This window comes from Hemiscyllium ocellatum, chromosome 12, assembly GCF_020745735.1.
Source record: "Hemiscyllium ocellatum isolate sHemOce1 chromosome 12, sHemOce1.pat.X.cur, whole genome shotgun sequence".
Taxonomy (NCBI): Eukaryota; Metazoa; Chordata; class Chondrichthyes; order Orectolobiformes; family Hemiscylliidae; genus Hemiscyllium; species Hemiscyllium ocellatum.
The window spans coordinates 34,606,935-34,623,219 of NC_083412.1; the positions used below are offsets into that span (position 1 = coordinate 34,606,935).

A 16,285-nucleotide genomic window follows, 5' to 3' on the forward strand; every position below is an offset into this window, starting at 1 on the left:
GTTGACTTAAAGATCACATGGCACGATTGGAAACAAAGCTGTCCAGGTATCTGTGCCAATATTCCCCTTTTAACTAGCAGCACTGAAAACAAATTAATGTTTTTTTCATGTAATTTTATTGCAGGATCTTGCTATTTGCTAATTGTCTGTAACATTTACCAATGTAACAGTAACCACACATTAAAAATAATCCACTGCCTGTGAAGCATGTTGGAAAGGTCTGATGTGATGAAAGGCATTGTATAAATGAAGTTTCTATTTGCCATCTTAACCAGCTGAGTCACTAGGGAAGTTCTGTGGCTTTCTGTTGAAAACCTCATATTGAAGGACTGAAAAGATGCAGTATCAAAGTTGAAACAAATTGAGGAGGAGATATGCTAAGTGTACAAGCTGCTAGTTTAGTGATATCAAAGTTAGATGGAATGAAATTATAGATTAGACATGGAAGGAAAATACATAGAAGAAACATTTGAGAGTGCCAAGAAACAATGAATAGGAAACAGAGTAACAGTTCCTGATTTTATCCTTGTGTTCATGATGAACAGAAGGATAATGAGGTATTGAAGTGCTTTCTATTACCGACATTTTTTTTATTTCAAATATTATTTCCTCATTTGTTGAATGCACTATTGAGAGTGGAATACAGTTCCAAAGGTGGCAGAGGTCTCTGTCCTCAAGCAGATAGTTTCCTACCTGATCATAGTCAATGAATATTGGAAATGTTGCTTGTTATCCATCTGGAGTAGAAAGTAAGGACTGCAGATGCTGGCGATCAGAGTAGAAAAGTGTGGTGTTGGAAAAACACAGCTGGTCAGGCAGCATCCGAGAAGCAGGTGAGTCAACATCGCTAGCAAAAGCTCTTCATCAGGAATGAGGGAATGGCCCAAGGGGGCTGAGAGATAAATGGGAGGGGGTTGGGGCTGGGGAAAGGTAGCTGGGAATGCAGTATATAGATGAAAGTGGGGGGTGATGGTGATAGGATGGAGAGGAGGGTGAAGTGGATAAGACCATAAGAAATAGGAGTGGAAGTAAGACTGTTTGGCCCATCGAGTCCACTCTGCCAGTCAATCATGGCTGATGAGCATTTGAACGCCACTTACCCACACTCTCCCTGTGTCCCTTAATTCCTTGCGAGATTAAGAATTTATCAAACTCTGCCTTGAAGACATTTAATGTCCCGACCTCCACTGTACTCCGTGTCAGTGAATTCCAGAGGCCCACCACTCTCTGGCTGAAGAAATGTCTCCTCATTTCCATTCTAAATTGACCCCACTAATTCTAAGGCTGTGCCCATAGGTCCTAGTATCCCCGCCTGACACAAACAGTTTCCCAACGTCCACCCTCTCTAAACCATGCATTATCTTATAACTTTCTATTGGATCTCCCTCAACCTTCTGAATTCTAATGAATACAATCCCAGGATCCTCAGCCGTTCATCATCATATGTTAGGCCTACCATTCCAGGGATCATCTGTGTGAATCTCCACTGGACGTGCTCCAGTGCCAGAATGTCCTGGTCCAAAATTGGACACAGTATTTTAAATGGGGCATAACCAGAGTGTAATAAAGTCTAATATATTTTATTTAACCTATTTTTCTAATCAGCCTGTACAGGAATGTTATTAGACACCTATGGAGCAGGTGAGACTTGAACCCAGACCTCCCAGTCCAGGAGTAGGGACACTACTACTGTGCCACAAGAGGGTAGGTAGGAAGGAAGATGGACAGGAAGACTGTTCAAGAGGGTGGTGCTGAGTTAGAAAGTTGGATCTGGGGTAAGGTGGGGGGAGGGAAAATGCGCAAACTGGTGAAATCCACATTGAGGGTCCCAAGGCAGAAGGTTGAGGCATTCTTCCTCCAGGCATTGGGTGGCTAGAGTTTGGTGGTGGAGGAGCCCAGAACTTGCATATCCTTGGCAGAATGGGAGGTGGAGTTAAAGTATTCGGCTTCAGGGCGGTGGGTTGTTTAGTGCGTGTGTCCCAGAGATGTTCTCTGAAAAGTTCCACAAGTTGGCGTCCTAGAATAGAGCTAATGGATCAGGATTTCAATGAAGTATATACATGGCTCATTGGGTCATTACATTAGAATTGTCATACAATGACTTGAATCACTGGTCAGTGCAATAATTCCTGAAAATGTGTTGTTGGTTAAAGCACAGCAGGTTAGGCTCTGGCCCGAAACGTCGAATTTCCTGTTCCTTGGATGCTGCCTAACTTGTTGTGCTTTAACCAGCAACATATTTTCAGCTGTGATCTCCAGCATCTGCAGACCTCACTTTTTACAGTGCAATAATTTCCCAGAGGCCAGTATCCCATCACTAAATCACTCTTTATTTACACACGCATAGTACTTGACACTGGTCCAATTCCTCAGAGCCAACCTTCAGAGTGAACAGAACCTCTGACACTTCTGTTTATATCTGTCAGCCAGGGCTGCCTGATTGAACCAGGTTAACAGCCACAATCAGAGCACACGTATTGTGTGAGGTCTACTTGGCTGACCTCGTTATAATCACTACAGTTAGGAGATGGGAACGTGAATCACTGGTTGGTAAACCAGAATTGTAACTATATGTGCATAGATCACTGGGTTGCGGGCCATCACCATGATACAATGGTAAACTCCATGTGACGCAACAGTCTACAACCAGGGGCACCCTTACAACATGTGCACTTACTTCCTCTATGTTTTTCTGGTTAAATCTAAAGAGGTACTATTCTCAAGTGAGTAATCTGTGGATCCCATTCATTCAGATGAAATTACGAGGCTATAGCTTACAATTTTATTTCAACTGGCCTATGGGTAGAAAGAGCAATCCTTGCGCTTAGAAGTAGAATTGAGGAGCTTGCAATATTAGAATTCATATCAAATTTAAATGACCTGTGGTCATATTCTGGACACCTCCAGGCAGTTCACCTCTGAATGTCAGGGAATAGCTGAAGTGAAAGGTAAGATAAATAGCTGGAGGAAGGGGAATTAAGAATGAATCAGACATTGAAATGAGAGGTAAAGGTGGTCATGTAGTGGGGAGGAGAAAATGTAGTATCAGTGTTGTCAACTCATAGAGTTGGCCTGGACTTTCCAGGAATTGAGGATCAATCTCCAAGACACTGCTATGTGCGACCCTGCAGAAAAATCACAGTGACATTACAAAGATAATATCTTCATTTTTATTCAGAAGGTTTGCTTTACTGGATGTAGAAATATTGAAATGGGAACAAAAAAATTGGTTCACTGTCCAGTGTCATCCAATTTGGTGTAAGTCTTTTTGCTTTTTATTTGTTGCAGGAAGACATTGTGTCAGAAGGATGAATAGTTTGGCTGATAAGTACCTGAAGTGTATGGGGAAAGTCATGTGATGAAACCTCCAACAATACACTTATCATTGTCACCAAAACTAGGTCACGTCCAATAGTTTTAGAGGGATTGGGATGATGTTACCTACTCCTCCTGGCTCGGTATTCAGCAATTATTGTTTCCAAATGGAAAGGTGTGCCGCTGGAAAAGCACATCAGGTCAGGCAGCATCCGAGGAGCAGGATGTCGACGTTTCGGGCATAAGCCCTTCATCAGGAACGTGATGATTAGGAATTATTGTTCCCATGCTTACCTTGTTAGTGGTGATCTGCAGCATGGACCAGGAACCAAATTTGTACAATGGATGTCAATCAGAAATAAGCCCCACCAATTGCAAAAATGGCATACAGGATTTAGATAAATACAAGGTGCTGCATTTTGGGAAAGCAAATCTTAGCAGGGCTTATATACTTAATGGTCAGGCCTGAGGGAACATGGCTGAACAAAGAAACCTTGGAGTGCAGGTTCATAGCTCCTTGAAAGTAGAGTCACACGTAGATAGGATAGTGAAGAAGGCATTTGATATGCTTTCCTTTATTAGTCAGGGTATTGAGTACAGGAGTTGGGAAGTCATGTTGCAACTGTACAGGACATTGGTTAGGCCACTGTTGGAATATTGTGTGCAATTCTGGTCTCCTTCGTCCCTGAAGGATGTTGTGAAACTTGAAAGGGTTCAGAAAAGATTTGCCAGGGTTGGAGGATTTGAGCTATCAGGAAAGGATGAATAGGTTGTTTTCCCCAGAGCATCGGAGGCTGGAGGGCGACCTTATAGAAGTTTATAAAATCATGAGGGGCATGGATAGGACAATGATAAGTAGACAAAGTCTTTTCCCTGGGGTGGGGGAGTCCAGAACTCGAGGGCATAGGTTTAAGGTGAGAGGGAAAAGATATAAAAGAGACCTAAGGGGCAAATTTTTCACGTAGAGGGTGGTACGTGTATGGAATGAGCTGCCAGAGGAAGTGGAGGCTGGTACAATTGCTACATTTTAAAGGCATCTGGATGGGTATATGAATATGAAGGGTTTGGAGGGATATGGGCCGGGTGCTGGCAGGTGGGACCAGATTAGTTTGGGATATCTGTTCGGCATGGACGAGTTGGACCGTTTCCGTGCTGCCCATCTCTGTGACTCTCTGATATTTCCAGCCTGTAAATATGTGTGCTTCATTCTGGCCATAACAGAGGCTTGGATTTCTATTCCATGCCTGAAAGTGGGTGTGTCATCATCATATTTCATGGCCTATACTTTGAAATGTTTCTAATCATTGTTAAATAAACTCTTTATGGAACAAATGCTTTCCTAGCCTAAACTGAATTTCAGTGGCAGGGAGGATGGGTTCAGACCTTAAAAATATTGAGGTACTTTGTCAATTCCAACAATTTTGTAATTGTGAGCGTAACTCTCTTTTTTTTTCATAATTGTTACTGTTTCAGTAGTGCTACCTTTGAATTTTCGAGATTTAGATTTTAGAGTTCAGTGCAGCTGCAGATAGTGGGAGAAAGATAGATTGTGCATTTTTTGTTACAGTTTTTGAGATGTGCATCTTTAACTCTGTGACACTGTGATCATTCCTTAGCCACTCCTTATACTTGTTGAAGTAATCCTTTATATAAACATGAAGATCTCATACATTTAATATATGTGATAGAAAACCATAAATTAACCTGATGATACTTGTGAAGTAGAACCTCTTGACTTGAAATATGATATATCAGGACAAAATGTCATTAAGTTTGAAGACTGTTAAATGAGCAGATCAGAGAGTTTGAGACAGTGGAAGCAGCACATATGATTCCAAACTAATCTGGATACTCCCTACTCCATGATCCCGAGACCATTTCCTGATTTGTAATTGAACTTGTGTTTAATAGAACATAGAACAGTACAGCACAGAACCGGCCCTTCAGCCCACGATGTTGTGCCGATCACTGATCCTCATGTATGCACCCTCAAATTTCTGTGACCATATGCATGTCCAGTAGTCTCTTAAATGTCCCCAATGACCCTGCCTCCACAACTGCTGCTGGCAACCCATTCCATGCTCTCACAACTCTCTGTGTAAAGAACCCGCCTCTGACATCCCCTCTATACTTTCCTCCAACCAGCTTAAAACTATGACTCCTCATGTTAGCCATTTCTGCCCTGGGAAATAGTCTCTGTCTATCGACTCTATCTATGCCTCTCATTATCTTGTATACCTCAATTAGGTCCCCTCTTCGCCTCCTTTTCTCCAATGAAAAAAGTCCAAACTCAGTCAACCTCTCCTCATAAGATAAGCCCTCCAGTCCAGGCAGCATCCTGGTAAACCTCCTCTGCACCCTCTCCAAAGCATCCACATCTTTCTTATAATAGGGCGACCAAAACTGGACACAGTATTCCAAGTGCGGTCTAACCAAAGTTTTATAGAGCTGCAACAAGATCTCACGACTCTTAAACTCAATCCCCCTGTTAATGAAAGCCAAAACACCATATGCTTTCTTAACAACCCTGTCCACTTGGGTGGCCATTTTAAGGGATCCAAGTACCTGCATACCAAGATCCCTCTATTCCTCCACACTGCCAAGAATCCTATCCTTAATCCTGTACTCAGCTTCCAAATTCGACCTTCCAAAATGCATCACCTCGCATTTATCCAGGTTGAACTCCATCTGCCACCTTTCAGCCCATCTCTGCATCCTGTCAATGTCCCGCTGCAGCCTACAACAGCCCTCTATACTGTCAACAACACCTCCAACCTTTGTGTCATCTGCAAACTTGCTGACCCATCCTTCAATCCCCTCATCCAAGTCATTAATAAAAATTACAAACAATAGAGGACAGAGCCCTGTGGAACACCACTCACCACAGACTTCCAGGCAGAATATTTTCCTTCTACTACCACTCGCTGTCTTCTGTATACAGCCAATTCTGTATCCAGACAGCTATGTTCCCCTGAATCCCATTCTTCCTGACCTTCTGAATGAGCCTACCATGGGGAACCTTATCAAATGCTTTGCTGAAGTCCACATATACCACATCCACAGCTCAACCCTCATCAACTTTTCTAGTCACATCCTCAAGGAATTCGATAAGGTTTGTAAGGCATGACCTGCCCCTCACAAAGCCGTGTTGACTGCATTTAATCAAGCCATGCTCTTCCAGATGGTCATAAATCCTATCCCTCAGAATCCTTTCTAACACCTTGCAGATGACAGACGTGAGACTTACTGGTCTGTAATTGCCGGGGATTTCCCTATTTCCTTTCTTGAAGAGAGGAATTACATTTGCCTCTCTCCAGTCCTCAGGTACGACTCCAGTGGAGAGCGAGGATGCAAAGATCTTCGCAAGTGGCGAAGCAATTACATTTCTCATTTCCCAAAGCAGCCGAGGACAAATCTGGTTCGGGCCTGGCGACTTGTCAATCTTAATGTTTGACAAAATTTTCAGCACATCAGCTTCTCTATCTCTATCCATCCCAGCATGCACACCTGCTCTTCAAAGGTTTCATTCACTACAAAGTTCGTTTCTTTTGTAAAGGCAGAAGCAAAAAACTCATTTAGGACTTCCCCTACCTCCTCAGACTCCACACACAAATTCCCTATGCTATCCCTGATTGGCCCTACTCTTTCTTTGACCATTCTCTTATTCCTCACATAAGTGTAAAATGCCATTGTGTTCTCCCTAATCTGTTCTGCCAAGCCTTTCTCGTGCCCCCTCCTGGCTCTCCTCAGACCATTTTTAAGCTCCTTCCTCATCTGCCTGTAATCCTGTAGAGCTGAGCTTGACCCTAGCTTCCTCCATCTTATGTAAGCTACCTTTTTCCTTTGGACGAGAAGCTCCATCGCTCTCGTCATCCAATATTCCTTTATCTTACCACTTCTTGCCTATCTCAGAGGGACATATTTATTCATCACTTGCAACAACTGTTCCTTAAACAGTCTCCACATGTCTACAGTGGCTTTACCATGGAACAATTGCTCCCAAACCATGCTTCCTAACTCATGTCTAATTGCATCATAGTTTCCTCTTCCCCAGTTAAACATCCTCCATTTTGCCTAATCCTCTCCTTCTCCATAGCTATGTAGAATTTGAGGCAGTTGTGGTCACTATCACCAAAATGCTCTCCCACCACAAGATCTGATGCCTGCCCCGGCTCGTTTCCGAGTACTAAATCTAGAATGGCCTCTCCTGTCATCGGCCTGTCAACATACTGAGTTAGGAAACCCTCCTGAACACACCTTACAAAAACAGCTCCATTCAAATCTTCTGCTCGAAGGAGGTTCCAGTCAATATTGGAAAAGTTAAAGTGCTTGATGGGCTGCTTCAAACATTAGCTGAGACAGATAGCATATTGTGAAAAAGGAGATTGTGATACAGATACTGACTGTTTCCCAGAGCTGAACTGAAACAAACATTGTAAAAATATATAATTTTAATAAAGAGGAAGTCTTCTCATCAGGGTACGTTTTGAAACCAGACAGTTGTATAAAAATCAAAATTCTTCTAAATTCATCTAATTTTGTTTATTTTTAAAAACTTAGAATGAATGTGTGCATCTGTCTTATTTGGGAATGAAATCATGGAATAATACAACATAGAGGAGACAATTCAACTCTTTGCCCAATGCAACTTTTTATACTGCTAATATAAACATCAATTCCGCCAGACCTGAGATAGGGCAAATGCAAAATAAAACTCACTAACTAAAGTTCTGTCTCAAAACAAAACTCTCATGAGGTTCGCTACATGTATGATTTTCAGCTGATCTGTTCTGTTATTGAATGGGATACCTAGAAGTTTATAAAACGTTAAGCAGATACTGACTCACAAGTCTCCCATTTATGACTTTGAAGTGGGAATAGTTGCCTGCAGAGTACACAATTGAACAGCAGATGAAGAGAATTGTTCCAAATAAAGGAGCCTGACTAATTTCCTGCATTTAAAATAAATCTGGAAAACATCTTAGAACTGACAGCCAACACAGTGAACTGGCAGAATACCACAGTGACATATCAATCACTCCAGCTCACCTCTTCTTAGCATTGTCTGTTCACTACTGGGGGCTGAGTTCAAAAAAATCTATCCCATAATGCTTTAAATGTAGGGCTTTTCAGAGATTACCTTACTCTGTGTCCATGTACTGATAACACCTAGATAAGTGCATTTGAAGACCAGCTTTGTTTGGACCAGACGATAATCGTTAATATTTTTAGACTGCCAAACAATATTAAAAATTTTAAATTCTCCTAGTGTTTGAACTTCTTAATAACATTATGCAAGTGTACGAGGGGGAAGTGCTTTGTATCACAAGTACTTCCCAATAGAATATAGTTCCTCTTTAATGGTTAACATCTTTGTGTGGCAGAAAAGATAATAATTCCCACAGAATCAGAATTGACTGAGCCTGACATTGATACCATCCGGTAAACGAATTAGATTTTCACCTTAGCTGAACTGTAGAGCCTCCATAGGTATTGTTGCTGGGAATTATCTGTGCGAAATTTCGTACAGTTTTGCAGCTAAGCGATTGAAGAGATAAAGGAATACTTCATTCCGTTAAATATAATTGTGCCAATTATTGGCTGCATAACAAAGAAAATAAATCATTGCATTCACATGAATTTAAATAGGTGTTGTGTGGATATACAACACAACAGCAAACTGTATTTCATGGATGTTTTTTATTTAGAGAATTGTGTCTTGAAGAATGGTGTGCTGAGAAGTTAACATTGAGTAGCGGTAGAGGCAGATTCAGTTGAGGCTTTCAAATGGAAATATGATAATTATGTAAAGGGCTCCAGGGATGGGGCTAGCTGAGTATCTCAAACAGCGAGCTGGTACAGACACAATGGTCTGAATGGAATTCTTATGTGTTGTAAACACTCCTACGATTTATTGAACAGAAGACAAAACTAAAGAAGGTTGTTTTGAAAGCAAGGTTCAAGTAGATTTTGAAAGTAGGGAGGAAAGTGAGATATTTAACTCAGCAGTCTTGCTGCATGGATGCACAGAGCAAAAGCCATTTCCTTCAAAACGTTGAATAGAACATCATCTAATCCTGTTCCCACATTTATTTATTGATTATATTAACAAGAATGTTTATCACTGGGTGCAGATTATTCATCTGATCTCTTGATTTTAGATGATATATGGTCCAAGGAACCATGAAAAAGGAGAGTTGTGAAAACTAACATTTTATGGGTCTTTAATATTTGAAACGTTGGGGTCTGAGTGACATGTACTGTAGCGAGATGTGTGGCAGAATCTGATGAGAAGTCTGAAGAGGCCCAATTCAACATTGGCATCAACTTGCACCAACCTTTATGCTTTTCACAAGCAGCACAGTTTTCTCTCGAGCCAGAGTGAACGACCAATTAAGGGACATTATTTCTTAGTAACCACCTTGTTAAACTTGCCTCATTAATACTCAGTTTCCTATCTTCCCAAACTAACTAAGCAAGCTAAGTATTGTTGAAACTCAACAGGCATCTGGCGGATTCAACTCATTTACTACTTTGAGTGATTTTCAGATTGGAACACCAGGCATGAATATCTTGGGGTGCACAGTATGGTATAAACCACATGGATCCCACACCAATGGACACTGGCATCCAATATGTGACAGCCTCTATAAATTCTCATGGTATATTTCTAATCTTCTTACGGTATGGTATGCACTTCAGTGATGCAACTTAGGCTGCACCAGCAACTTATCATTGTATGGCTGCAGGAAGGACACATTCAGCAACAAGTGCTTTCAGGACAAGGACAGGATCAGGCTGCATTTCTGTGCTTTTCACTTACTGTCATAGTGCTCATTCACAGTACCTCAATACTAACAATATCCCTGCCTTGCATTGCCTTGTCATGCCTTGCTGTTATGTGCTTTGCTCCTCAGCCACAGATACCAGACTCATATTACTTCTGACTTACCTTGCTGTTTAAGGCAGACAGAAAGGAAGGAAGCTTATCATAGTTGTTGACAAGTCTCAGTCATGTCAAGGAGATGACCTATGTTCAGGGGATCCCAGTGCAGTAAGTCAAGGGCAGTTTCTAATCCCAGTCGAGGGGCTTGGCACTGGTCAACTAGTCACTTAGGGCAGTCAGAGTCAGGATGCTTACCACATAAGGGGTGAGGAGCTGAACGACGAGCAGCCCTCCACTTGTCCTGCATCTTTCTGCCCTATAGGAGGATGTTTTCTTCCTGCAACAGGAGAAAGGCAGGTATTAAGGCAGTTGAAAATGCGAGACACGACTGTTAGAGCCAGTGCAGGTGGGGAGGCATTCTAAGAAGGGATGGTTAGCATAAAGGTAATGGTGGTAGAGATTGAAGTGGGTGACAGCAAGTGAGGGAAAATGTTTCAGGCAATAGTGAGGGTGGTCAAGCATGAACCTTGGTGGGGGGTGGGTTCAGGAGCAGAGACAGAATGAGTGTGAAATTTTGGAGAGAAGTTGGTGGCACATACACTGACAGAGTGGACAGAATCATTGACCTTCTACTTATAGTGCTAGTCATTGCTCCAGATAACTGAGTCTGCTTTATCCCAGATCGCGACCTCGGACCAGACTGACTTGGTCTGGTGTTGTGACCTCCACTGCTGATCCTGGGGAAGAGGAAGTCCCAATTGTGTACCATCCCCTCCAGCAGGACCTCCAAGGCACTCCCCACAAACTGGGGTGCTGGTCTTCCCCAGTCTGCCATATCCAGGGCAAATGTCAAGGATTACATAGAGGGCAGCTTGTCCATGTGCACAACAGTCTTTTAAAAATGGCGCATGCACGAGGCGTGCTGGTAATTCCTTGATATCTGCTGGGTGGCAGTTTGTTCTGGGAACAGTGCATGATAAGGTGGAGCTGGAAATGAAAGGGTGTGGTAGGTAATTAATGTGGCACGCCTTGACAGATAAGCGAGAAAATTTGCTAGGCCTCATGCAAAAAGTTCTCCACAAAACTTGAATGAACTCAGACTGAGCCAAAACATCATCAGATTCATCCCAATATTACTTTTTGATTTTGTTTTTGAAACAGAGTTCCCTAGGGTGAGATGATCTTGCATTGTTTTATTCTGGGTCAAAATTGCAATTTACAGTGCAAGGAGTACATTTCTAATCTAGCCACAATCTTGCCTGTGCTGTTTTGCAGAATCCTGTGGTTAATTAATAATTGTTACTCACAACATTATGTCTTATGCAGAAAAATTCTCCATTGATTTTAAATGAATTCAGTTGAAATGAATGTTTTGACAAGCATGTGAGAAAAATGTATTAAGCAGCAATATTTATTAATGTACTAGTGTTGAAGTTATGTTTATGAACTTGTCGAATGGTCATTCCAGCTACCTTATTCTTATAGAAAGCTATTTGGGTCATGACCAAATTCCTTATCCAATACTTCCCTTGCAATAGTTTACTCAGTATCAACTGTCATACAGAGAAAACTTTTTGTAATTGACTGTCTTCTAAGTAATATTTTCTTTCCATATAAGTGGAGGGAAGGGTTTGAGTTACCAGTAGATTATAACTGGAATACTACCTCAGGGTTTGTTCATATTTAATCTGGATCATCCAGTTTTGATTGCTCGGTAATTTAACCGTTCGTCTTTTATTTCCTTGGGAGATTTTTTTAAGACCTTTGAGCAAATACTTTTGTGTATCAACGTGGAAGAGTTGAGTGAGAATTGGAAACACATTGCAACATTTGACACTCAGCAATAGCATTTCCAACTGAGAAACACAAGTTTGTTGCAAAATGAAATTGCTTCCAACAGTCCCATAGGTGTAGCTTTAACTCCACTTCAGAAAATTATCATTGCTTCGTCATTTGGGATCCATCCATTTCTTTTTCCAGCCTCCTCCTGACACTTTTCTGCATGAGTGACATTGTAAATGTGAAAGTGGATATAGTTTTGTGCTATAAACTCAAATATACCAAATTGCAAAGCCCTATTTGCCACTAACTTTTTACATCTGGTAGGGTGGTAAATTTCCATCTCAGTAATGCAGGCTGGATTTACAGTCTGAGTCCAAGAAGCAGGAGGACAGCGTTCCATCTTTTGAAGCACCTTATCCTTTATTAAAATAGCTTTTTGGGTATCAGTTATGACTTATGTGAGTTGTAATTGTCTTAACAGAGAAGCCTGTATTTAAACATGATTGTGAATAAAGGAAGACATACCAATCTTGTTCTTGAGCACCTTGTCAAAGTTTGAAACTATTAAATTGCAAGTGTTAACTATGCTCCTGAACTACCTTATGTTCTGTGAGCTACTATAATCTTATTAATGCAAGTGTTTGATGTTTGAATATACAAAAAACTCTAAATGGAACACTTTAACTAATAGTTGGATGCTAAACCTTGCAATAGCTAATGCATTTATCTGCACAGACAGACAGAAAAATGAATGAAGCAGCATGACTCAGTACTTGCAGGCTTATCTAACAGGACAAATATTTACCACAATGTACAACAGTGGGATTTTCAAGGACATCAATCAGAAAACAAGCAACAAAAATTCTTCCTTCTCAGAGAGTTGGTGACCATTTCAGTCCTTTGTAACAATAAGATAAATGCACCATCTGAACACTTAACTTTGACCCTTTTAATTTGGAAGTTTACGTAAAGATGCTTAACTTTCCACATCATTTAATAAACATCTTTTCCCCTGTATGAATTTGCTTTGAGAACCTCAATATACTTGCATTGCTGCAGTGCAGACCAGTTTATTCTGATTATACAATATCACCTATAATAGACTATGCATATTCCTTAGTAATGACTCAGTCATAGTTAGTATATTTAATTAATAACACAAATAGAGTGATAGACTGGACTTAAAGTGTGCTAAGAATTAGTTAAATAAAGATATTTATGGGAAGTACACATATTTGAGAAAGTTATAGGTTCAGGCCCTCTTAAATTAGACTGACACTTCATAATTCTAAGAGAAAACTAAATTTTTGGAAGTGCTGTCTTACAAATGGGACAGAAACTCAAGGCTTGGTTTGCCTGCTCAAGTGGATGTAAAAGATTCTAATCATAATTTGAAGAATATCACAATGTTTCCTGATGTGAATGTTAACATTCTTCCATTAATCAAACACAGATCACTTGATGAATCATTAATTTGCTATAGACTTGCAGGGGCTGACCTGGCCTTCCAATCAATGCTCATTTTAATTCTCCTCCCCCCTCCCTTTCTGACATGACCATTCTTGGCCTTCCCTAATGCCACAACAAACCAAAAGGCAAATTGGAGGAACAACACCTTATCTTCTGCCTGGGCAGCCTACAGCATGGAGGACTTGACATTGAGTTCTCCAGTTTAAAATGACCTCTTTTCCTATCACCCAACCCCTATCTGAGATCCTCCCTCTCCCTTCCAATCCTTTCACCGACCTTTCCTTTCAATCGGATTCATTCCTCCCGTTGACCAATCAGGTCTTACCCTCTACCTGTGTTTATCTATTCCTCCGTCATTACCCTGCCCTTCCACACCCTATATCTGCAGCTGCCCTTACACCAACCCACCACTTGTGAAGGAGGGCTACACCTAAAATGTTGACTTCTCCACCTCTTGATGCTGCCTGGCTTGCTGTGTTCTTTCAGCCTCCAGATTGTCAACCTTGGATTCCAGCATCTGCAGTTTTTTTTGTCTCTATACATAGAACCTAGCTATGCTCAAAAAAGACTTAGCAGTTTGCCTAAATAACAAAAGCAGCACCATTTTATTGAGTGTAAAGTTAAATGAGTGGATAAAAATTGGGAGATAGAAGTAAAATATGGGAAAATTTTGTCTATTTTGCTAGGAATATAGTAAAGCAAAATATCATTTAAATGGTAAAAGATTGCAAAATACTGCAGTACAGAGGGATCTGGGTGCCCTGGTTCATGAATCTCAAAAAATTAGTTTGCAGGTGTTGTATAAGGTGTTGGGCTCTGAAAGAGTCAATGCTGAGGAATGCATTTAGTATATGTGTAATATGCAGATTTCGTGTTGAAAAACAACTCTGGAGTTTAAAGACCTTTCACCTCGATTACCCTTAGTAGGAATGGACTGAATCGTAAATTCTTTGGCTAAATCCCATTTGTTTTTAATTTTATGGAAGAATTTCCACCATGAAATCTGAGAGAGAGATATGCACCTACCTGCATTCCATAATCCCAATCGAGAGTGTGGTGCTGGAAAAGCACAGCAGGTCAGGCAGCATCTGAGGAGCAGGGGAATCGATGTTTCGGGCATAAGCCCTTCATCAGGAATGAGGCTACCCCTTATGCCTGAAACGTTGATTCTCCTGCTTCTTGGATGCTGCCTGACCTGTTGTGCTTTTCCAGCACCATACACTTGACTCTGATCTCCAGCATCTGCAGTCCTCATTTTCTCCTAACTTACTCTATCATTCCAGCCCTATACCCCAGGATGTTGAGTTGCCAGTCCTGTCCCCTCCCTCAACTATGTCTCTGTGATGGCAACAACATTGCAATCCATACCCTGAATCCATTTGTCTTACTTACAATACTTGCAGCATTAAAATGGAGGCCATCCAGCCTACTGCCTTAAAACTCAACATGGCTGAATTCTCTCTGCCTTGTTTGCTTTACTAAGCTGTGCTATGTTCCCATTGCACTGACAATCTGTGTCCCCTACATTTGCCAAACTAGTTTAAATTTCACCATAGACGTAAAGGAGGCCAATGGGACTTACTTGATGAGCCACACTCTCACAACTTAGGCAGCCCTATGGAGCTATGGAGCCACAGGACTGATTGTGACTCACTCTCCAGACTGCAACAGCATGGGCCCCCTGACTGGACACCCAAGAAACCTGGACTAGTATTGGAGGTTGCCCTGGACTTAGTATGCTAGACCATCGCAACTGTTGATTCCCTCCATGGACTTCAATTAGGCTCCCTCCATATGACTTTGAGATACAGCTTCCTACTCGCTGCACACACAGAGTTTTTGCCTCATAAACTGCTGGCACATGGTGCAGATCGACATGGGACACTGCCATATAGCAAGACATGTACCCCCTTGACTGAGGACTGCTGAGCTGTAAGGCATGTTGCCTGGTTTTGTGACTGGGCTGCCTGGTTTTGTGTCTGCACTAAACAGCAAGGGAAAACTAAAGTGAGTCTTTAAGCTCTGGCTGAGGGGACAAAGCACAAAAATGCAAAGCAAGGAAAGGCATTGAAGCAAGTGCAAAGTAGTGAGCACTAAGAGAGTAAGCGATGAGCTTTGAGATGCAGTATGGTCCGATCTGTGGGCAGGGACTGCCTATGCTTTTGCATGTTGTCCATTGTGTGTGTCTTGAAATGTTGGTGACCGGTGTTCAGAATGGAGGATGTGAGAAGCAAGCAGCAAACTGGAGCCACCCAGCAGCCACTGTGACTGCCATATTGGAAATTGTCACCACTTAGTTTCTATCTGGTGGGTGGGAGAATGAAAATATGAATGAAGTCAGTTTTGGCAATAATGAGAAGTTAATCTGTGCAAATGGATGCATACAGGCCTCTTGGTACTCACACCTGTGATTCTCATCTTACTGTGTACGGTACTTACTTGGAGTATTGAACATTCTTGCTCTCAATTTCGCCAATATCACCCTATTACCCCATCTTTCTCGCCAAAACCTATATCATTTAGGACTGAGAAGAATCTGTCCAATGTCCATCATACCAATGTAACTCATACGTGACTGATATCATGCAATAAATAACAAGTGTCTTCTTTTGATTAGACTACCAAATGGATTTTCTCTACCATATTAGATCAGTCAGGCCCTTTAGGTTCCAATCTAAAAGGAGAATGGTGATAGAAAAACTACCTGCTTTATCTTTCATCATAGTGGCTATGGTGAGGATTCCTCAAACAACAACAGTTTACAGCAAGCAATTAGGAAGGCAAATAGAATGCTGACATTTATTGCATGGGAATGGAATATGAACGTTGGGA

General features: G+C 41.4%; 1 protein-coding gene across 3 annotated transcripts in view; it reads left to right on the forward strand.

Annotated features, from left to right (window-relative positions):
• Positions 1-16,285, forward strand: part of map3k7cl (map3k7 C-terminal like) — a 66,112-nt gene that overhangs the window by 48,365 nt on the left and 1,462 nt on the right. The window lies entirely within an intron of this gene.